The 24615-nt window shown below is 41.6% G+C and overlaps 1 long non-coding RNA gene across 1 annotated transcript in view; it reads right to left on the bottom strand.

Moving 5' to 3' along the window:
- Window positions 1-11869: 11869 nt before the first annotated feature.
- LOC114059902 overlaps window positions 11870-24615 on the bottom strand; it is a 21724-nt gene continuing 8978 nt past the window's right edge. The window contains exons 2-3 of the long non-coding RNA XR_003571761.1: window positions 13836-14066; window positions 11870-13097 (exon numbers count right to left, since the gene is read on the bottom strand). This is a non-coding gene — a long non-coding RNA (uncharacterized LOC114059902). The remainder of the gene's footprint in view (window positions 13098-13835; window positions 14067-24615) is intronic.

The following is a 24615-nucleotide window of genomic DNA, read 5'->3' as shown; positions in this document are numbered from 1 at the left end:
AAAGCTGCCTACTGTCAAGCCAGTGGGGAGGAATCTGTGCTTCTGGACCCAACATCTGTTGGCTGGCTGACCAGAGACTGACCTGAAACATTAAGTTTTTGTATTGCCAGTAAGTCTGAAGTTTGGTGAATTTTATATTGATTTCAAATACTTTGAATATTTTGCAGCCTTTGTCAGAAGGCTACATAACTTCCCATTCTGCCTTTCAGAGGCCAAGGTAATGCCCTGAAATACTTCAAATCCCTTATAAACCCCGTAGTACACAAGGTTTTGCTCAGATAGTCCCAGTGTGAGATTTCCAGGTGATAGTTTTCTTCAGAGGAACCCAAGAGCTGAGGCAGATATCAATCTGATTTGATGAAACCACAAATTTATCTCTCTGTCCTTATTCCCTTTTCTCCATGGGAGAGCAGCTGGCTGGTCATCTGTGAGCTGAAATCCCAAACCATGCAGGGTACTGCCTCATTGTGAAGAGGCTGCTGAAGAACCAGGCTGCAGCAGCGGCTGCAAAGCAACTGAGGCTGCTCCTTTTGCTTGATTTGTGGAGCTGGGAGTATTTAACTAACTAGGGAAAATAATATTTATACGAATCATTTGATCTTAATGTTTTGGTGCTCTAAGTCACAGTTGCTACCTGAGAGACTTCTACATGCTCAGCTGGAGCTGTCACATTTGGCAGTTATGTTTGCAGCACAGAAAACCAACACACATGCACAGGCATGTGCTTGGAGGCAAACACACCTGTCCCTGGTCATTCCCTGTCAGCAGGGGTGGTAGCTCTTAGAGGCATGTTATCTCCTGGAGCTGGGGAAGATGCAGAGTGGGCTGGTAAGAAGTGTGGCACAGGGAATCTGCTTTTGTTCTTTTAATTTCTCCATTCATAAGACAAGCAGTGCCCAACCCTGTGCTTACCGGAGAGGAGTTAGAGGTAAGTCCCGCTTCCAGCGGTGCTGGAGAGCCTCAGCAGCACGGGCAGTGGGCAATGGGAGGCTGGGGCACATCCACACCAGTGGCTGCTCTGCTGGAGTGCAGCAGGAGGAGGGTGCTGGCAGGTCTTGTGGCACTGCTGGCACAACACAACGAGCCCCCGCAGTCTGGCAGGTGGACCATCTCTGCCAAATTGCCTGCGAGCCAGCAAACAAATCAAGCAGAGTTGATGGTGTCTCCAGGCAGCTCAGCTCCCGCAGGTGCTGTTTTTATTTCCAACATCAGGGGAGCAATGCTGAGGCTCTGCACAGAGGCAGGGGAGACGGCAGCTTGCCTTTGTTTGCTCTGATTTCTTGTGGATACACCAGAACAGCCTTTTCCAGCACTGGCTTCATTTTCTTTTGCATGAAGAAGGAAAAAGCTGCCTAATTAAGAAATCGTGTCAATAGATTTTTGCCCTGTTTTTCCTTCTAGGAATTAATCTGACTCACCAATATGCTTTATGGTCATTCGTTCCTTACATACCAGCTCATTTCTATTTACCCACCTTAGTGTGCAGCCTTGCACTCTCTTCTGGCTGCAAAACCACAGCACCCAGCTGGAACTTTGTGACTTCCCAGTAGCTCCATCAGCCATGCCAGAGCTTCCTTGCAGGGCTCCCACCCCAGCAGACTCACTGCCGGGAGTGCACTGCGCTTGGTGCAGCTGCTCTACATTTACATGGGGAAGCTCAGGAATTGGGCCGGAATCAACTATTTTCAGCAACGACTGATTTTTCTGCTTTAGTGGGCAGTGGTGGTATCTCTGGGGGATATCACAGTCTGCAGAAGAGCAGAGTATCCTCCAGTCTAGCTGCTATTGCCATTTGGTATTTATTAGTGGCAGTGAATAACCAGGAGAACTAAGTCCATCCTCTCCCCTGGGAGCCACTGGTGCTATTTAAAACAGCAGAACAACCAAACCAAACCAGGAGCAGACTCTTAGGAATATCAGTTCTCAAAGACAAGACCACAGCAGTACTCAAGCCTTTCAAACAACCTTCAGTACTGTACACCAACCTGTTTCAATAAACAGCCACCATTACAGAATTCCCCAAAGACCAATAATCTTTGGTTACTTCCAACAGTAAAAGTTTTTGATAAAAGTACACTAAGGGGAGCTTGCAGATACAGAATCTTCAGGCTAAAAATTTAATTGGAAAGCCTTTAACCCACCACAAGGTGGTGGACAAATTGGCTTCTGAGAAGATGGCAATAGGTTGTGTCCATAAAGCTCCCATGAGCAGCTTTGAGCAGCTGACTGAAATGTCACCGCACAAGCCCATGTGATCTGGAAATGCAAGTTGGTATCAGTATAATAAAAACTACATGGTTTGTATAAATCTATCCCTTCTGCTGTTCAGCTAACCAAGGTCTACAGGTCATGAAGAGCAAGGGAAGGCCTATCAAGGACAGTTTGGTGATGTGAATATGATGGCTTTATCAGAACACCACTGACAATCCATAGGAAACACACAAGGCTTGGCCTGAAGTCTTTTATGGAAGGAGAGAATAACGTTTGTCTGACTTTTCCCTAACTACTGAATACAAACCCCACATAAAACTCAGACTATCATATGTGGTCAGTCATGGCTACAGATGCACTTTGGATGGTTCCCACCTGAATGCTGAATGAAACACATGCAACAGCCTGTGGGGTGAAACTGTGCCCTGTTGCAGTTCTCAACAAACAGGCTATCAATGTGTAATTGCTTCAGACATGACCTGAACAGTGTCAGGCCTGTGCAGGGCAGCAGGGTACCTGCTGATAACCACATAGAGGGATATTCATGTACAGCACCATCTGGCATAGCTGGAGCTGGCCCTAGCCATTTGTTATTCTGAAGGAAACACCAGGGAAATGTGGATCCCTCTGTGTTTCACTGATCTATCAGGAAAGATGAATTGACAAGATGAGGACATCTTAGCTAACAATACAGGAAAGTAGCCTCTGTCTCAGTGGCATGACTGCTAAGGTCTTAATATAACTTCAGAAAGGTGTTGTTTTTTTTTTTAAAGTGGTTGAGGTGACAAAGGATTTTATTATTCTTGTTGCATGAATCTGAGGTATCATCTAAGCTTTAGCAGCATCGCTTTCCAGATCCAGGCATTAATGATAACTATGATACTATGATAAGAAAATTAAAGTTGTTGAGGTGTGATCAAAATTCAGGCCTCCATGTAGGGTACAATCCACATTAATTGAGTCTAATAAAGATATTTACTTGGCTACAGATGAAAAAGAAATTATAATATATTGACACAGATACTTCAAGAAGAAGAGGGGAGTAGGAAGAGTTTAAGCTAGCATTCACTGCAGATAAATATCTGTTATATCTCAACATAAGTATTTGTCGGTGTTGAGCCAGTTAATGCAGTGGTAATGTCTTCTTGAGTGATGTTAATAGAAGTTATTAAAATATAAAGTAAGTATTTATAAATAAAAATTTCATGAACAGACACAATGGATGCACATGCAAAAACTTGTTTGGGTGTAAACAAAGAGTAATTGCAGCTGCTGGTACACATGAGTAGCTGTTGGAATTTACCTTGTACACAAAAATGCTAATTTGCGTGGTTAAATGTTGGCTTCAAGCAAGCATCTGGATTTGATGCAATTAATGGATCTAGTGGGTGCTCTTCCAGTCACACAAACACCCAAGAGACAGGCCTACAAAGTAAGTCTTAGTAAAAGGTTTTCTTCCAAGTAAGTTTTATTGATTTATTTATCATCTCATTTTAAAGCTTCTCTGGCTTATTTGGCCAAGCTCTTCAATAGCCCAGAGAAGTTTAGGGTTCTTCTCTTTTTTAGTAATTAGAATTTGCAATTCCAGAGTAATAATTTATTTATGGTAACTAGAGTTTAAGAAGTACTTGACTCAGGGTCTAAAGAGGATAGAGAGGGTCAACAGAGAGAGCCTGTGGTTACTTCTTTGGGAAACGCTGGGATTAAAGCAAGGCAGGACAGTCCCTTCTTCCACTCTGGTAGTGGCAAGAGACCTGACCAACTGTCTATATGTCTCAGGATGAGAAACCAGTGTCTGACCAGCAACTGTGCTTCATCTTGGCTCTTTGCAAATGAGGAGATAGTCTGAAATAAACAAAGGTTTCATGTGGGTATTTTAAGGTGATGACTGTATGTTCAAGCTTCAGCAACAGCCATGGAAGGAGAAATTCCCACATTCTGGAAATGAGAGGCTTCTATATCGGTAATACTTGAAGGTATTGCTAATCAAATACAGAAATGCCAACTCAACTGCAATTTTCAAGCCTGGAGAAGCCCCAGCAGTTGAAGACAGAGTAAAATTCAAGTCTCCCAAGACCCTGCTCCCTTTGAATAATAAGTCTGGGACTCAAATGCTACTCAGTTGTAGGTATTGTTAATGAAAAGAAGCAATATTCTGTCTTCCAGACATGGAGATGACAGCAGACCTGGGCTACACACACAAGGCTTTCTGCGTGAAGAAGCTGGTGCTTCCTGTACTTGGAGATTCTGCAGGGTGTTAGTTGAAATTAGCTTCCAAAAACCACGTTGTAGCTCCACCTTCCCTCTTGCAGCATATGTAAACGTTACTGTGGGTTGTTGTGTTAGCAGATCATATTCTGCAACTGCATGTACATGGCTGGAAAGCTCTTCAGGGTTCCTTTGACCACAGGGCCCGGCACCGTGGGTACTGGGGTGAAGTGTTGCAGCTGAGTGTTAGATAGAAAACAAATTACTACTGCTGCATAATCATTGTCTGAGTCACTCATGCTGGCATCACCTGTGTGCCCATATACAACAAGCGGTGGAGAAATACTCAGATCTTGGTTTTGGAATGACCAGGTGACATCTATACAGAACAGTTCCCAGAGCACATGATAAACACAAGGTATGTCTTGATGGTTTACCTCCATCGCCTCCTTGGAGTGATCCATCCTGGGCAGATGATAAGCACAGTGTCTGAGGAGCATTTTGATGGGAGGAACCCGAGAAGTAAGTAGAAAGCATCCCAACCCTCTGTTTGGTTGCCTTTCCCATATGACTGTGTCCTGAGCTTGTTGTGCACTGGGAATTGAGTAGTACCTGACTGGTCCCTTCATGGCTAAGACAGGCTCTCGGGCTCCACTTGGTGTGTGAGGAGAACAGACTTCAGCATAGACACAAATACAACCTGGAAATGTGTCGAATCTATGCAGTTGTCTTGGAGTACCAGCTTCTGTCCTTAATCTGTATGTAGCTAAACCTTAGCATTTCACAGGCTCATACAGTGGCAGGATAATTCATACTGGAGGCTCAGAATAGGCCAGCAGGCACTGTTCTGCAGCTTCATAGCTCTGTGCTGAATGAGGCCCAGCACCGTCTCCTTGTATTGCTCCCAGGGCTTCTGGTAGCAGCAACCAGGTGTGTTGGCTTATCCAAACAAGTGTCAACAAGATCTTGTTTTTCTTGGTGTCTGATTCAAGACTAGATAATTTTTTAACCCTTCACACTCATGTTAAAGTGATGTCAATGTATGTGCAAGGGCTTTGTGTGAGGTTTTGAAAGACTCTGGAGCCCTAAGAGAAGTGATGGGGGATGATGAGAAGGTGAAGGAACAACTTGTGTCACTGTTCACAACTGCTCTGTAGCATCTACATCACAGTGTGAACATTCTACTAATCCACGTACAATTCACTTTAGAGTGTGTACAAAATAGCGTGTAAGGCGTTGAAAGGCTAGCAAGTGGTAGGGAAGTCTTTAATTTCGCATTATAGAAACATCCTGTTAACACCTGGTTCTTGCTCTTCACAACCCCTGTGTGCAGACATTTTTAACCGGGTGCCCCTTAGATGTTTTGGCCCAAATCAGCGTAAGTACTCCTTTTCTCCAGTCCTATTCCCTCAGCACTATCCAGGGAAAGTGTGGTTAATCTCTCACCTTCTATTTCTGCCTGTGCCATTGATGATGTAATGCTGGTGTAGCTCCCTCTGCACATCATAGCCCTTGCTGTCTCCAAGTGCAGAAACTTCCCTCTGCACAGCCACAGCAAGGGAGCCATGAAGCATGCAACATATTTAAAAAGGGATGAGTCAACACTGCAAGTGTGAGGAATAGAAACTGGGAGAGGCTTCCCAGAGAAGTTGTGGAGTTGTCTAGAAGCTACTGTTGTGGTCAGGGACAAAAGCAAAGTTCATCAGCAAGTGTAAACTTCCTCAAATTCAGAGGATTTGGGCCTGCAATGGAGTTCCATATCTGGAATAAGCATGACTTTCTGTTTTCTTCATCACTTTTATGATCCAGCAGATCCAAGTCCATTTTCTCTCCTCCTTCTCTCAAAAGAAATAAAGATTTTTTTGCTCTGCTCAATTATCTTCATTGCTCATCATGCTTAAGGTTCCTGTTTTGCTCCAGTCAAGAGACAAACAGTCTGGGAAATTACTCAGAAGCAGCGCTGTGCAACAACAGTGCAACAATAGGTTGTTCCCTGGGAATGTGTAAGAAGTTTTTGAAGGACAAAAACTAGTAGTAGTAGTAGAAAGAGATGAAAAATAATAGCAAGAAAAAGCTCAGAGTCACAGAAGCTGTTTTTTAAATGCTTAAAACAAGGGGGCCTTCTGGGGCACAAGGGAGCCAAGAGCTGAAAACAGATTGACATTTCTACACTTCTTTTTTGACATTGCTAGGGTTGATTAAGTGATAATTAGGCTAGAGAGTGCTCCAAGAGTCACTGCTTCATCCTACTCCTTTACCCCCTCAGGACTTGTCACCACTGAATAAAAGGTAGAAATTGTATTAGAAATGCCTGCAGTTTTGAGACTGTGTAAATTAAGAAGCTTGTGCTTTTTAATGCTCTATGGCTGATTTGAGGCAAATCAAATTTCCAAACTGATTCCCACTCCCACCCTACCCCCAAAATTAAAGGAGATTGGGTTACATGCTCTTTACTAGTAGTATCTGGAGTCCACAGAGGTGGTGCATGGACTTTAGTTGTGTTTGCATTTCTGTAGACTTAATAGTGGAGACACACAAGTGTTCCCCACACAGAGTGCAAAACAAGGACAAATATCAGTGTATAACACTAGCTGTCCCAGAGGACAGACAATGAATAATAGAATACTAACAATCACACAAAGTATTTTTCATTGTATCTCTGCCTCCACAGCTGGGATTTCCAATCCAAGGGAGGATTCATATTTTAACTTTTTATTGTTGTTGTTCTGATTCAGAAAAACAAATCTTTTTTTTTTTTTTTAAATATCACCCAAAAAAATCCATTAAGGATTCACCCTTGGCTGGAGAAGTATGCAGTATAGGAAAATTCTGAATATATATTGAAAAATTCCCTTATTAATTGACTGGATTTCCAAGTGAATATAATTTTTTTCTAACACTTGTTACTTAATTTGAGATTCTTTCAAGAGGTTTTTTTTTTACATATTCTAATTTTGTGAAGTTTTATGTGCAAAACTAATTCTTATTAGGATACAAATTATTCTATAATAGTCAGAATATTATAAAATATTCAGAGTGTAAATAACTATGGTTGAACAAACTGCCTTACATTCTGGAAGTTAGTGTCTCCTGTTGATTTGCAAAGAAATTATTTGTTGCATTGCTCAGGGAAAGACAAGCTCTAAGCACAACACCTAGAGGGAGTTTAACTTCTTATTTAATTAGAATATGAGTTAGATGCATGAATATGAATTATATGAGTGTATCTGGTAGCAGCTGTTTCCAGTTTCCTAGCATTCAATTGCTACCATTACTCATAGAGCTTAGATAATGTCAAAAGCTTCTATCCTGGCTTTTTCAGGTAAACTCTATGAAAAAAATTGAAACTGATAATCTATCTTTAGCTTCTGGGAGAGAAGAGCATGGAATGTCAAAAAGGAACAGAGCATAAGTGTGACCTAAGTAAAGGCCTGATAAAATTTGAGCAAAAGTTTGATGGAATTGGCTAATGTACTTACCTGACTCTGTTTTACCCATCCCTGGAAACATTCAAGCTCAGGTTGGATGGAGCTCTGAGCAACCTGGGCTAGTTGAAGGGTCTTTTTGCAGGGGAGTTGGACTAGATGACCTTTAAAATGTCCCTTCCAACCAAAACTATTTTGTAATTAATTCTATCAGAAAACAATAGCTCGTGAATGCTGCTGGATGCTGCCCCACCAGGCTAGCAGAGCTTCTCATATGCAAGGGGAGATACGGCACCTTAGGAGCCTTCTAAAATGTTGTGCCTCTAGCTACTGAATGATATGCAGAGCACCTAGTGCCACTGATTTCTTTCCTTAACCATGATAAGGACAGGTTTTGTGACTCAACAGACCATCAGGAGGCATTTTCATTTAATTCCCCAACTCTTTTCAGTTGTGCATTTCAGTGTTCAGCTGTTACCGTGCTGAAATGTGAAAAGCACAGCCACGAGGTGCCTTTAGCTATTGTAGCTGTTGGCTCACTCTTGGGAGAGGCAAAACTGCATAATTTATCTGATGTTTCTTCTGAGTAAGAGGAACATATTTTCAAAATCAAAACTCAAGATAGGTTTGTGGTAACAGTGTTGAGATTCCTGAGATAGTTCTGTGCTAGTACCCTGGCTGTCTGTCTGATAAACCCTGCTAAAGTTGCTCTTGGCACCCTCTGACAGCCTGGCAAGTGGGTATATTCCTCTCAACTGAGCGTTTTTCCAGTACCAGAGCTGAACTGGAAAATGAACCTGGAGGCACAACTCATCGGACAAGCGCCTGTGGAATGTGAAAGGAATCCAGACATTTAATTCCCTGGTAGCCCTCTGGAAAATCCCTGCCTTGCTGTTCTCAGTAGCTTCAGCATGCAACCCTGAGCAGCTGGCATTGCCAGTGGGCACCAGAACAGCTGGGAGAGGGCATGCTCATGGGACATTTCTCTTTGCAAATGCTTTATCACACAGCAGAGGTGCTGTTAGAGGGACCCACTGTTTTCCTGTCAAATGTGTGGTGAAGGGCACTGATCTTAATAATCATGAAAAAATAATAATAAAAAGTGGAGGAATATGGCTGATGAAATCCTCTGTAAAAAGTCCTGACCGTTTTAGCAGGCATGACATGTCAGGTTATGATCCCTCCTTTGGTACCCTGCAAAGGGGGCAAAAGGCACACACACATCTCTGAGAGCATTTATCCCTCTAATCTTGTCAGCGAGACCCCTTCTACAACTCACAGGGATACCCCAAAGGGCAGTTCATCCCATCTTGTCATAGTATCTAGGAGTAGCATAGTGAATCACCCTCTGCAGTGCCCTGTCTTAGATGCTGATATGGAAGAAACCAACTCCTGACTTTAAATGACCACATTTCGGGGAGATAAACCCACCCACCCATGTACATAAACATTTAGCTCACATGGCTGAAGCGTATAGGCGGCTGTGTTTATAAGTTCAGTACTCACCATACACCCAGGAAGGCAAGTCTAGTTAAAATATACAGAGCAAAAAAGGGATCTTTTTCTCATGCCACCACCCCTCTCCAGCACCACTACATACAAGTTGCTCATGTGGTCCCAAGATGTCATGGATTTACTCTTACCTCCAGCTAGAATATTAAATCAGCAGCCCTGTCTCTGAAGAGAAGGTTGGCCATCACTCAGAAAGCTCCTGATGAGTTGCTAGTGTCTTGTAAATCAACAGCTTCCCTATAGAAAAAGAAACTCTCTTAGGAACAAGCAACTCCCTTGTCAGCTGATGCTCAGACAGCACACAGATGCTAATGACTTCCAAAAGGAAGAAGGGTCAAACTCAAAAATCCTGCAACTTTTCTGACCTAGAGAACACCAGTCTCATCGTGTTTGAGAATGGTATCGCAATTAACAACCTAAAATAGTGATTATTGTCACATTTCGCACTGGCAACGAGACATATCATTGAATCCATTTCTATTTCTTTGTATAAAGCATGATTGTCTGTGTGTGTGTCGCAGGAAATTACTTATTTATTGAGCAGATTGCAATATGAAGTGGAGTGCAATCTGAGGAGTATGACTTCACCAGGTGGGAAAGCATTTTACCCTAACAGATGTTAATGACTTTCTGGCAGTTCATCCAGGTCATTAACAGAGATATCAGTTTGCTACCAGGATGGGAAAGGATGGCCTTTGCCCGCAAAAAAAGCCATCAGCGTTCCTAGACAGCTGAAGGCAGACACTAGCCTTGGGGTAGCAGTGTGGAAAATGTTTCCAGAATAAATTGATATCGATAATCCCAGGAGTGAGAAGTGACTTGAAGTTGAAGAGAATCCCAGGGGACCCCAAGGAAGGGGAAGTAAATGGGCTGAGGTTTTCTGTCAGGAAAGAGTATTAAAGACATGAATCTTAGGTGAAAAGTGGGTCCTTAGATATGACTTATTAGGTGAGAGTGAAAGAAGTAATTCTTGGAGCTGATCTGCTGGTAAGCAAATAAGTGCTTGTGCTTTTGTCTTCTTCCCCTGTATCAAGATCCTTTCAGACTATTGTTTGCATTTAAGCTCTGTAAATAGGCACAAGTGTCTGCTATGTGTTAGACTGGTGTTAAGGATGATGGGAATGTGTCTGAGGCACCTGGCAAACAGCAAAGCTATTCTCTGTTGAATAACTGTTGCAATCCTTAACCTTAAACACTAGTGCCCCAGCTGTGTGCTGAAACTCATTTTCATTCAGATCAAAAAAGAGGGCTTCCGCACACAAGTGCAGAGGCTGTATATTCAGGAACAACGATGAGGAGGATCAGTTTGGAGCTTTCCAGTGACCTGTATTAGCTGGGAAAGAGCATAACTCTCCAGCAAAAGAGTAAGAGAGTGTACATGCCCCAGGTTTTAGTAACAGACACAGGTTGGCGAATGACATTGCATTTCAAGTAACAAGACTCCAATGAAATGAGTAATAATGTGAAAGTGGAAAACTGGCTGATTTTCTTTCTTTATAGCAATTTTACTTGCAAGAATTCTGCATGTTGCCATGGTTTAGCTCATCACGTGTATGACAATATCTTTAAGGTGGGCTTGACTTCCTAAGTCTGTACAAGTGTCTCTAAATAACTCTCATTTGCAGACATGATGAGTACATGCAGCTCACGTGGAAGTGCCTCTGATAAAATACAACTTTTGCCTCCACAGTACAGTTCATATCTGTACTGTGAGTTTGTGCATGCACGTGGGATGATATTACACTGACATCATGATCCCAGCCAGCCAAAACTTCAAACTAACCCTAGTTTTCCTTTTCTCCTCTTTTGGCAAGGACACATCAACACATGCCAGATGAATGTGTCCCACATGATGTAACCACTGACACCCAGGTAGTGGGTCTGGCTGGAATGGGTTTACCACTCCACACAGAAGTGCTGTGCTTTGCAGTTGCATCTAGGAAGGTGTTGGTAACCCACCCGCGTGTTGGGGACAGTCTGTGCTGAGAAAGACAACTTATAGTTCTTTAGAAATTGAAGCAAATGTATGGGGGAAAGACCACTTCCATCCTGTGTTCAGTGGAGCAAGACTATCTATATAGAATTATATTACTCACTGATTTCTTCTCATCACAGCAACAGTAGCCACTTGTGCTAAGAAGGCAGCCAGAGGAGTGACTTCAGAGGATGCCATTCCCTTCTGCAGACCTGTTCTTGTGACCCCATGGGAATTCTCAAGCATTCATCTATGGCCATGTGTATTTGCCCTGAACAAAAATATGAAGAATATAATGGAATACATTTCTAGCTCAGTCAAACTGAAACAATGTAAATATAATACTGTTAGCAGCAGTATTTAGTACACTGACCTGAAAACCTAATCCAAAATCATAATTTTCTTTTTATGATGCAGCTATGACTATTATATGACTTAGGGACCTGCTCAAAGACAAGAGATGAGAAATTTGCCAACCCCATAGATTGGTGATGTGCAATTAACTGAGTAATTTTAGCATCTTAGTGCCTCAGGTCTTTTATTTATACAGAGATGGCATTTCACCCTTCTTTCCTTGGAGGGAGTTGCATAGAATTCAGCAAACACCTGTAATGATTTTTGATCATTTCAGCTGCTATAAAACCCAAAGTATTCATGGACCCTCAAAATTTTGTTCCAGTGGAATGAAGGACTTTGAAAAAATTAACATTAAAGAAACATATTCCAGGCTCTGTGTTTAAGGTCTATATTAAAGACTCTGTTAGAGTCCTATTGGACTTATTGGTGATTTTCCTTTTCACTCAGTGGTATTAACTCCATATGCCTCATGCTCTCTTAGCTCCCAGGCTGGAGGAGTTGCTGCCATAAATATGTAGCTGGGGCCTATTTGTCAGGTCCTCGGCTGCCTGGCAGGCCTTCAAAGTAAGGAAGGCAAACTAGATGAGTGTAGCTTCTTTCTTGCTCTTCTTATGTAGTAGCCTTGCCTGTTTGGATTCCCATGGCAGAGCCACTGATGGTTACTGAGTTTTTCTCTAGTACAACAGTCTCAACAAACACTGAAGGATGCCAGCTCCCTGCCTGTGTGTCTGCAGTGGTGAACCTCATCCCAAACTTTCTGGTGCTTCCTCAACTCCCCAGATCTTTTGTGATTCATGGATGCTCATGGAGAGTAAAACCCTAAACATAACAGTGCTTTGGAGAGATGTGGTCTCAAATTCACACCTGCAAAAAGTTACTGGCAGCAGAAATATTAAAGAAATTCAGCTCTGATCTCAGTCCTCAAGTCCTTGGCTTGCTGTGCTGTGATAAGTCATTTGAACATGTACAGCCTTGGAGTAGCTAAATGGGTATGAATGTCTTTGGTTCCTGGGCACCTGTTGGTTTCAATGTCAGAGTCAGAAAAGGCTTATTAAAAGACATGACGTAGTCCATTTATTTTAGTCAAGAGTTTTCAGGCATGCAATTTGCCTGTGGGTGATAGGTTATACTGGACAGTTTCAGCTTCAGTCTTCTAACATTGTAGATCACAACCTTATCTTGTTTGTTCCACAGCCCTCCTTCGAGTTCACCCTCCTACACCAGCATACAGTTGCTTTATTTTTAGATAATTAACCTTTTCTTTTGCCAGCAGTAGATAAAGTGCAGGGCTTCATAATTGATGTGCTGTTGTCTCTGACTTCTCCACACACCCGTGGGGGCTTTCAATCATTGTTAAGAGCTGGAGTCTCGGTTTGAATCCATGACACAGTGCTGCCTTATTATTTACCCTGAGTAGAAATGCAGCAGAAATCGATGAAATGAATTATTATTATTATCCAGAACAGACTGGAATTCAGATGCTGAAAGACGTGCCCAAATGAATTTTTAAATGCACAGAGACTGTGTAACACCAAGTAACACTCAAAAACTTAGCTCTCATTAGGATGTGAACATCTGACTGTAACTGGATTTTCAGTACCTAGTTAGCAGAAAAATACAAGAGATTTTATTGACTAAAAACTTCTCAGGAGACATGTTCATTAAAGTGGCACCTAAGTATTGAAATAAAAGGCGGTGCCCAAGTCTTCAGGTAGAACCAAGAAGATAAACAATTCCTAGGAAAATCCTGTCCTGCAAGCCTAATTTCAACAAGCAGGCCTTGGAAATCAGTTTATGGGTTATTGGCTGAATAGAACTTTTATCCTGGGGCACAGGGGCTTTTAATCTTTTTATTGCTGAGAGGCTGGTATTTTATGAGAGCTGTAAATAGGGTGTGATTCATGAATGCACATCATCATTTCTTTGTACTCATGAACACTTGGAAAGTCAGTGTGACCTGGGATTGTGTCTGATTTTTCAAGAAACGGGATTCTGTACTATATCAATCTGACATTGCAGGTGTAATGTAATATGGTGTGCAGCTGTCTTAAGATCTGCTGCTGACTCAGTTCCTTTAATTTGAGCTAATCTGCACTTTGCTTAGAAATAAACAGTATGTGCAGTAGAGGGAAAGGGAAATCCTGCACCTTGTTCAGCCATGGACAGGGGAATTCACAGGCTGTCTCTGGATTCCTTTTCAAACTCATCATCATTCCCAGTTCTCTGGAGAAGTACATGACTTTACTGCAGTTGTCAGGACCTCTGGAGGCTCACAGACCCCATTTGTTGGAAAATGAAGGTGAGATTATGTCAGAGCAACTTGCTGATGCCCAAGAGACTTAAGTGCAGTCTTTGTTTCTGCTGTGAATGGTCATTCTCTAATGTAAGAAAGAAAGAGAAGATTCTGTTCACTGGGCTGACCTCATAATACAGCTGAGCCCTCACACCTGAGCCCTTAACTCAAATGCTGTTTACTCCTTCTCTTTGCCATGGCTCTGCAGAACGCAAATTTGCCAGCAGCAACTATGACCCAGTGAAGATCCCAGATTGGAAAACAGGCAGCTCTGTGATTTGTTCATCATCTCCAGGTCTCTCTATCTTCATATTCCCTTCCTGCACCAGCCCCATCTCAGTGACAGCACACGGCAACAGAGAGCAACCATGCTAATGGTCTGCACAGCCTGTCTGGACTTTTATTGAGCCATTCAGAGGCATGCCTGCCTACACTGAGTAATTACATTTTGTTGTGGCTGTTATAAAATACATTGGAAACATGTGTGCCATTAAACTTCTGCATCTCAATCAGTGTGCTTTTTTTTTTTTTTTCTCTTTATTTCAATTTAACAGGCCAAAGGAGACATTTCAATGAGGAGCTGTGCCTCTCCTGTAATTCTCTATTTTCTTCAGTGGGCTGTAGGAATGTGTATCAGTGTCAGAGCAAACACAAGGCTGCTACAGGTTCAAAGGGAGTATTTCATTCTGGCTAAATCACCCCAAAAGGCAACTCAGGGTAGCCTCCCCTCCCTCTAGGATGTTTCCAGGTGGCTTGTGAAAAGGGGGTTCATCTCTAGGGGAGCATTTGGTGTCAGGGCAATGCCTGATAAGAAATGTCCATCTTTCTCAGCTGTGCTTTGTGGATATTCTATCTGTCAGAGTCAGATTCCCATAACTACTCATGGGACAAGTTTTCTGCATCGCCCAAGGCTTCTGCCAATCTATCTGGCTATCTGAGTGGGTTATCTCTTTGTATTGGCAGTGGCACTTAGGGCCTGATTCCATGGAAAGCACCTAGGAGCTACCTGAGGTTTTGCAGGATCAGTCTGTTATGGACCACCTTGCCTTTATTGAGTTCCTCTTTGTGTACCCCAGCAATCAGGAGCTGATCAAGGAAAGAAGTGGGATATGTCAGGTTTCATTATCTCCCCAGTTCCTGATAAAGGATGAGGATTGAGCAGCTCAGTTTTTCTCACAGTTTTCAGCTTTCATCAGCCTGTGTTCACAAATAGTGTTTAAAGTGTTGCTTACACTCTCCCCTTCAAATAAGAGAAGTCTGTGCCTCTGACAGAAGGTATAAAGCATTTTGTTTATTCAGTGAAAGATAGCAATCATGAGCGTTAGGTTGGCTTTAAAAGCCTTGGATTTTATTAGGGAAATTGACTTCAGTTTAATAGGAAAGAAAGGAAGAGATGGAGGGAGTAAGAGGAACAAGAAGGAAATTTCAAATGAAAATGTTCCAAGACCTCTTATTCATGAGTTTAGCTTTTGTCTGTTAAGCTTAAACAACTTTCCATTAACATTCCTTATTGAGTACTGTAAATGGAAAAAGCAAATAAACATTGGTCCGTGGCCTGATGTGTTGTCAGTGATGCTGTTCATGACTTCTTTTTTTCTCTGTCAGTGAAAGGGAAGGTGCCATCACCACCACTACTTGACAGCCTGGTCAGACTCTGGGCTGCATGTTTGTGCAACATAGGGAAGAGGAAAAGCTTTATTTCACCTCCATGCTGCCTAGATTGGGGACTGTTGTGGGGACTTATAAAATACATCCCAATGGTTGTTGAAGGAAAGCCTTCTGCCATCACATCCTCCACTACCTTTCCTGAGCTGCTCAAGCTCTGTTTTGCAAAGCCAGTAGGCTTTTCTGGAACCCACCACTTTCATCTGGAGACCTTCACAGCTGTAATGGACAAGGACATCTCCTTAATTTGCAGTTTGCATTTTATTAATCCACTTGGTATTACGCCAGGATTCACCATAATAGTTCCTTTCTCTCTCTCTCTCTTTCGTGTTTACCTCCTCCTCCTCCACACTGGTTTGAAATACATGGACATCAGTTATATTCTCTTTTAAGAGTTCATGCTGAATTAGCTTAAAATCCTCCAAACCCTTCTTATAAAGTAATTTCTCATCACCACACTCAGGTCCCTACCATGACTCAGCAGACTCATATCACTAAGTGCTTTACCCTCTTTCTCATAAATACTTTTCATTTTCACTTTTCATTTCTTGTCTGGGTGTTCATCCTACCACTGACATTGTTTTCTCCACTACTGTATCTTCCTTCGCCTCACTTTCCTCTCTCAGTCTGCACAAAGTGATGTGTAGGAAAGACATTTCCAGTCTTGCCTTTTCATGTCTTAATTTAAATTTCTTCTTATCAGAAACAATATTTGAAGCTGAGTGAAAGAAACTTTCTAACAGAGACAACATGTTTAAGAACATCCCAGACCTGATTTAGTCTTCTCCAGACTCCTGAGATAAAAATTCAGGCTTATGAATGTAGGTGTCTTCATGAGCACAAGGTGACAAAGTCCCCTCTATATTTATTGGAAAGGCAGAGTTTGATTCAGATGCTTAAGTGTAGGTTTCTGATACAATTTATGTTGCCAGAGGTCAAGATGCCTTTACTAAACTTGCAGACATGACTCAGGACCTACAAGAGCACCACACCTTTCTGGAAAAGCATCTCAAACATAGGTAGGCTTCTCAAGGTCATCTTAGTGACCTTGGATGCCTGTGCTTCACTAACAGAGTCAGAGCATAGAACACAGAGCTATTCAGGTCACCTACACCTTTCTTCCAAATAGCTCTACAGGCTATGCTGACAATGGAGTTCAGTATTAATGAGCAACAGGAGCTGTTGTGTTGGAAGAGGCAGAGCTCTGACACGCAGTTCCCATGTTTGTGTGCAAGATGAAGGCACTCAGATAACTTGCACCTGGGCTGAATATCAGTGTATGGGCTTAGCTTAGTTGAGGGGCTTTGAGGGGGCAAGTCAGAGCATCCATTAACTGGGTAAGGAATTTCTGCTTATCAGAAATCAGATGTTCCCAGAGAGATGGTATTTCTCTTGAGGAGAGAATGAGGAGAGAAGGAAGACAGAGAAGAAAGTAGGAATGGAGCTGCTGTGGGATCTTAGGTTATAAAACAGCTGGCCATGGCAAATATTTGTAGAGGAATGGATTATGAGTCAGTTACATTTCAATCAAAAGGCAGTATAGGCAAAGTTAAACTGCTAAGATTCTTTTATTATTTATTTCAAAGGGAGAAGCCTTGATGAGTTGAAGGAGCTAAATAGCAAAGACAGCCAATCTCAGGATTTGAATATGTGTGTATGAATTTCAACCAACTATGGAAAATACCTTAAACTTCTATTCCAAGAAAGAAGAGAGAAAAACAAACAGAAAAGGGCTGCTAATATAACTGAATGAATAATCCAGGGGTAAAGGAACCTAATACCAAACAGGGAATAGAGGGAGAAAAATGGGAAAATGAAAAAAGGAAATTATAAGTTATAGAGGTAAAAGCAAGATTTTTGCAACTCCAAGTGAACTTAAGACTTCAAAGCTCATGAGAAAAGGATGAAACCTTCACTGGTTATATAAAAAATGAAGAAGTAAGGAATTAGAACATTATGGGGTGAACATTAAAGATGTTGTATCTTTCTTTCCGAAACCTAAGTGAATGTGTTGCCTCCATTTTCAAGAACTAGGGCATAAAGGCAGAAGTTAATGCAAATGAAGTTATCTACATGGAGCTCAGGTGTTACGAATGGAGGAACAGATAACCTCCATCATTGGACTTTGAGGGAAACAGCAAAAAACAGTAGGTTTGGTGGCAAAGTTTTTAAATCAAATTCTTAGTTTAGAGTTGATATTACAGAAATAGGGAACAGCAAAGGTAATATCTATGTTTCAGAGAAGTGTAAAATGTGACAGAAAACCACAAGCTTGTTCCTGTGATCTCAGTCAACCACAGGTTCTTAGAATGAAATAAAACAATGTGGATAACAGGTCAATGTGAGAAATGCACTATTTGAAAATGGACTACATAGGCAATTATTAGGTGAACTGGAGGAGGGGATTAGCAGAAGAAATGTTGTAGAGAACTAGCTAAAGATAAGTCATAAATGGGGCTAGTGCTGAAAGTCAAGGCATTATAAGGAAGGCAGTCTCTCTAATGTAGCTAGTGATTTAAATATCTCTTTCCAATGCAGAGAGAAATCAGAGCATCTGAACAAAATGGGAAATGATTCAAGGTTCAAATAACAAAAGTTTCTGCTATAGGAGAGAGCTTTTCTGAAATAAATGACTGAAAGGCCAGCTTACAAGAAGCCAACTACAGTGAAGAAGCCATGAAAAAGAAAAATGTAGTCTTGAGAATATCAGTATTTCCAACAAAAATAGGAAAGGAAGTATGCCATTTCAGAAGACATTTGTGAAATTTTAGGTGCAATATCTCAATTAGGTACAACTAGGATTTTTTGGTGTTTGAGGGGGTTTTTTTGTTTGGTAGTTTGTTTTGTTTTTTTTTTCTTTAGCTCAGTTAGAGCAGGTGATCAGGGTGGTTTACAGCATGTTAGGTTCGTTTGTTCAGCCAACGGTGGTTTTGCTTACCCCAGTTTTCTTCATGTGACTCAGATTCTCTCCTTTGCACGCACATCCCAGTATATCCTGCCAGCACTGCTTGGTAACAGCCTGCCACCTTTGTCCTACCTCTGCTTTCTACGTGATTTTATGTGCCAGATACCGACTGTGACTTGGGTGGGAAGTGGTAAATCATAACTGTGGTCTGACACATCATATTTGTAACTGCAATGAAAGTTATTTGAAAAGCTTGCCTGCCTCTCCTACTCACTGCATTACAGGAGGAGGGCAGATTACAATGCATCTGAGGCATGCTTGTGACAGTGGGCTGGGCTGTCTCAGACTTTTGCCCTTCTACCGTTCTTTTGCTTGCCCATTGTATCCTGATACAACACTGCAAGAAAAAACATCTGCCTTGGCCAGCTTTGCAGACTGTTTGACTTGATGATATGTGGTCATAAAACCATCCAAAACCTTTTCTACCAAGGATTAGTGTGTGAATTTGTGTTAGCTATTACTGAATAACTTTGTAGAAGAAAAAAACAAAGGATTTCTTTCAGGTTTTGAACCTTAAATTGAGAATCCTGAGATCAGACCAGAAAGAGCTATGAAATCGCTACAGACAAAGTCTCTTGGAAACGGCGATGAGCTCTCATTGCAAGCATATGGGAAGGAGAGCTAAAAAAGTAGTTCTTGCTTGTATAAACAGGTGAGTTAGGAGTAAGGAACATGGTTCACCCTTCTGAAAGTATATCTGGTGCTGGTAGTCACAACTTCAGCATTGATTTCATGAGGGAGGAGACAATAAAGAAAAGCAATAAAGAATTATTCAAGGGCTAGGAAAAATGCCAGATTAAAAGTTTATCAAAGAAGGGACTAGCAAGTGACTGTACTAGAGTATGCAATTAAACAGAGTCAGTAAAAGATGCTTCTATCTAGTTGCAACATGAGATGTAAAGAGATACCTGAGAGAAATGTTCTGAGGTTTCTGACCCCAGTACCAACATTTACGGGTGAACTGGTGTATATGGTGCCCATGTGGCCCAACTATATAATCTAAAGATTCCTCTTAATCCTAAACTCTGTGAATCTTTGAATTGTAGAGATGAGACCTTTCTCCATCCAGGGTTCCTATCCCTCACTAGAAGACAGAGCAAAAGTCCTCTGGAAGACTTTCCACTGGCTTCAGGGGCCATGGGCAAAGGCTACAACATTAGCAGTGATATACTTCTCTTTAGAGAAGCATCAAAAAAACAGTAGTGGCCTGAGAAATATCTGTGCTTCCAGGGATGTGAAATCAAGATTTTGAAAGATAGATGAATGCTGTCTTTCCAACAACAAAGACTAGGAAAACCTCGCCCCACCTTTGGCAACCCTTGCATATCCTGAGTGGCACGCTGGGACTCTGCTGACAAGACTGTGAGCATCTCTGAGGGAATTAGCTCTTCACGTTAATTTTCTGGCAGGCAGCTTAGGACCAATCTCTTCTATATATTAACTTTGATTTGCAATTTTTTTTTTCCAGGGCTTAGCTCACTCCATTGCCTTATCCCCAGGTAAAAACCATGTGAGTTGTACTGTTCATCTGGGGAGATATCTTCTCTTCTCAACCCTTGCACAAAGCCCGAAGGTCAAAGCAGTTACGGACTCCTCACCGGGACTGACTAGCTAATTATCAACTTCAATTTCATGCACTGTTTTTATCCGTTTAGCTTCTAACGAAAGACTTTGATGCTGTATTTAACAGAAAAATTCCAGTTCATGCTCACCAGCTTTACAAATCTCATTTGCCATGAGAGAAGATATATTTCAGGAGGCTGAGAGACCTCTCTCTGCTGAGCTGTTACATTCAGAGGAAGGTGCTATATCAGCAAGAGTATATTGCATCCTTTGCCATCAGGGCTTTAGAACAGCCAGATTTGGCTTACATATGTGCTACAGAAAAAGATGAGGATGAGGAAAGACCCAGGTGAGATTTCTCTGTCCAAGCCCTACACTGCAGTGGGACATGAGTGGTGGGTGAAGGGGCACAGTTCCTGATGTCTTCAGTGATGGGAGATGTGAGTGAAGGTTACCTTCTGGAGGTCTCTCACTCTTCACAACCGTTGGGGTTTTAAATGACATGCCAAATTTAGACAATTGAACTAGGTATTAAAATTGGTAAATCATGTAAGGACAAGAATAGCAGTCGGAGTCTAGTGCATCCCCACCCCATAAATTATACTAGAATTTCAACAGACATGCTTCTTGGAAGAGTATCTTCCTAGGACCATGTATAGGACAGCACAGAGTTAAATGTGTTTAATCCTAAGTGCATCCGTGTTTTAGCCTTGTTCCTTGGGTGCACCAAAGGGAGGAAACTGATTCCTTGCAGCGCTTTTCTGAATGTGGCCAAGAAATATTATGGGTCACTTCTGTCTGGCAGTGATCACCATCCAGGCTTGTGACCCTGATTTTCCTCAATTATGTCATCAGGACGATTATTTTTCCCCCATTCTGCCTGAAGACACATTTCAGTTCCAATCTGTCCCAGCTGAAACAGCTCAGTTTGGTCTGGCAAAGAGCAGCCCGACTGAATGTTTGACTCTGATATTAAGTATCTGAATGAACTCTTTCTTTCTCTTTATGTCTGCAAACATAACGCAGCCTCCTAAATACCATCTTCCTCTACCTTCACAGCACTGCAGAAAGAGCCCTTGCCAACAACATCATCAGCTGATGGTGGGAAAATCTCCTTGTGATTTCATAAAATCAATATGAAGAGGCAGAGAGTCTCCTGCTCTTCCCAGAAGTTCCTTGGCTTCTAATGCATCTGGAGGCTATGTCCAAATGCTAGTGTGGGATGGAGCTAGGCTTTGGAGGGGCTTGGAGCTGGGTTGTGTCTGCACATACAGCACAATGATGTTTTCTGCCTGGTGAGTGATTCCTTACTGAGGATTCTTTGCAATGAAACTTCAAATAGAAAGCATCAGGGTTTTGTCCCTTTTTTGTCCCTTCCTGCAACAAAAATGGCCAAGCAGCATAGAGAGATCAGTATCAAGGCCTCTGTACTTTCTTATTTTTTTAACTAAACCACCAGACTTTGAAGGCTATAGCAAATCCTCCTGTTTGAGCATAATTTCAAAGCAAGAGTCCTATGGCTTACCTATGAGCTCAATGCTCAGAGGTGCAATTTTGTTTACCTTAAAATTCAGACTAAACAGTTTCAAGCCTCCAGAGAATTTACTTAAGTCTTGTCAGGTTCTGAATTAATCAATCATTAAAAAAGAAGGTAAATAATCTTTACTAAAATGACTGCCCATTCTGGACAGGTGTTTACTAGGGACAACAAAAAGCAGAGGCATAATTGCCTTTGGGTAGTACCCCCTCAGTATCTCACAGAATGCCTTTCCCCTATTTGAAAGTCTACTGCATTCTCTTTTTTCTGTGTAGACTACTGGGGAATAAAGGACAAAGGAGAGACAAAGTGCAATGAACTGCTCCTGAAAATGGCTGGAAAACTGCAGTCAATCTGTCGCAGCTCGCCTCCCACCCAGACCAACAGCAAGGGTTAACGAAATCAGAGTCGATCAAAACACTTCTCTGGAGCGGAGTGCCTATGTGCTGCCATTCAGCATCTGTGCCTCACGAAGGAGAGATATGAAGCTTTAACTGCAACAAGAAAGCCTTCTCTACAAAGAAAACACAGAAGCAAAAAGGTGAGAGCCTAAACTCTGACACCAATGACTTTAAGCCGTGTCTCAATAAGGCCAAGAGAATCTCTGGCCAGTGTACTGCTCAGAGGTGATATCACATGTTGATTTATTTCCAAGAAACCTTAATTAGATTGTTCAAAGTCTTGAAGAAGAAAGAAGGTCTTGGAGTTATCAGCAATTTGACACCAGGTAATAGATAACAAACCCATCAGTGATTTTGAGCTGTTTTAATACATTTTCTGGATATGTTTCTCAGAAAGGAAAAAAAAAACAAACCAACAAAAAGCAGAAGGCAATCATCACCAGATATGCTCTTTTAATCTAACTAACCAGCACAGCATGCTGGCAGCAACTTTTTCCATTACCTCCTCGCATTGTCGATGAGTTATGCTTCACTTATCTGAACAGATCTGAAGATAACCTCTACTTCCAGAGCATCCTTTGGATTTATTTTTTTTTGTGTTTTGAATTAGTGAAGCAAATCAAATTTTCTGTAACAGACCTAGACTCCATTACTGAAGGAGCACTTTCTGTTCAGATTAACAAGGCTGCATTGTGTCACTGCCTGATGTAAGGTGCAGAAATGCCCAATTTATCAGAATATTAAATGCAAGAGCCTGTTGTGGTTTCTCTCTAGCTTACAGAATGTACATTTGCAGTTCTGCAGCTGAACTCCCTTCATCAAACACCTCATTACCTTGGCAAAGTGAAGGGAAATAGCAACTTAAATACTTCAGGAATATACTGGTTATACATTAACCCCTGAGTCTGTAGCTGTAGGTTTCAGGCAAGCACCACAGCATATCTGTTGTTTAATAGAAAATCAAATCAGAAAAAAATATATTCATTGAGTTTGGGATGTCTCTCCTTACAAAAATGAGTGTGAGGGAGATGGAATGATGTTGGTAAGGAATTCAATCAATTTCTATACTGGAGTACCTAAGAGCATTTTTGAGGTGTGTGCTCCCACTCTGTTCTGAAATAAGACAGGCATGTGCTACCCACCCCTTTCAGGGTTTGGTGTCCCCAGTGGGTGTGTGGGCTGGACAAAAGCTCTGACATAGTTTGAAAAGTCTCTTATCTGCACTTCCAAAAGAATACGATCCCACAGTATCCTCCATGCTATTCCACTGGCCAATTTAAACAGAGATTGAGAAATCAAGATTTTCTTTCTGGATGAGTCAAATCCTTCAGAGTGACCTTGCAGAATTGCTTATGGATGATCTATATTATATAAATTAGTGTGGGTAATTTCTATCTACTTAGCGAATATGTGTGAAGTGGAACTAACATTAGAAATTACAGATGGATACCTCAATAAAAGGAAGCACCTATGTACATAGGAGTAATCTTTGGGGTCTTGCAAACCAACATGCCATCCCTTGTGAGATTGTCAATTTGCAGTGGGATTGCCAAAGAAGATTGCAAAATGTCTCTGTGCAGTGGGGATAATGCATAATCCCTTTAGCGCAGGGTGACTGGGAACAGGATACAGGTCCACTGAGGCTTCAGAACTGGTATTTTATCTGTAAAGCCCTCTGCCTCAGAAGAATCATTAATTCTGCACCTCTCAAAACAGAAAATGCTCCCAAATTCATCTGGAAAGCCATTGTTGTTAACATTTTGGCTGTGGCAAACAGGGAATGGTTGTCAGTAATCAGCTGAGCAGCTGCCCTATCAGATGAAAAAGCTGGATAGAATGGCAAACTCTGATTCTCTGGCTTATATGCTGTAGAGCTCTGCTGTGTTCAGGATTGATATACCTGCCACATGCATAGGAAATAATAGTGCAATGGGCTGTTGTGTGCAAACTCAGAGCTGTTATGCAAGACTTACTTTTCCAGAGAACTGTAAACTCCAGTGAACTGTGTATCTTTTCTGTCTGTTGTTGTTTATGTGTTTATATTGATTTATCTATCCATCCATCCATCCATCCAAAAGTACTCAAATGTGGTGCAAATATTTCCCTGTTCCTATTTCCATTCCTCCAGGAGTTATTATTCTGGCAGTTTACAAAACTCTTCTTCAGTATCTATAAAGTAAAAAACTTAATTATGCAGAATGAGTAGTTATTTGCAGGTGGCACTCTGTCTACTGGTTATGAAGATGGGCAAAAATTACCAGCAACTTGTTTTAGGGGTAAAAATTATAACAATTCCACTGGAAAAAAGTCACTGCATTTTCAAAATGTGTCCCCATTTCTATATACTCCTAATCACTCATTTAACCAAAGGGTAAAGCTACTGCAGCAAACCATATGAGGCTTTGAACAATAGGAAGAAAAAGACTCTTCTTGTTACAGAAATGATGAGAATAGGTATAGTTCAAGCCCTTTGTTGCTTCTAGTCTGCCCTGTAGCAGATTCT

This window comes from Empidonax traillii, unplaced genomic scaffold (assembly GCF_003031625.1).
Source record: "Empidonax traillii isolate 1590-97213 ecotype Southwest subspecies unplaced genomic scaffold, ASM303162v1 scaffold247:size2371522, whole genome shotgun sequence".
Classification (NCBI taxonomy): Eukaryota; Metazoa; Chordata; class Aves; order Passeriformes; family Tyrannidae; genus Empidonax; species Empidonax traillii.
Note: the sequence above shows the minus strand (reverse complement) of the source record. Positions and strands in the feature narration are given on the sequence as shown.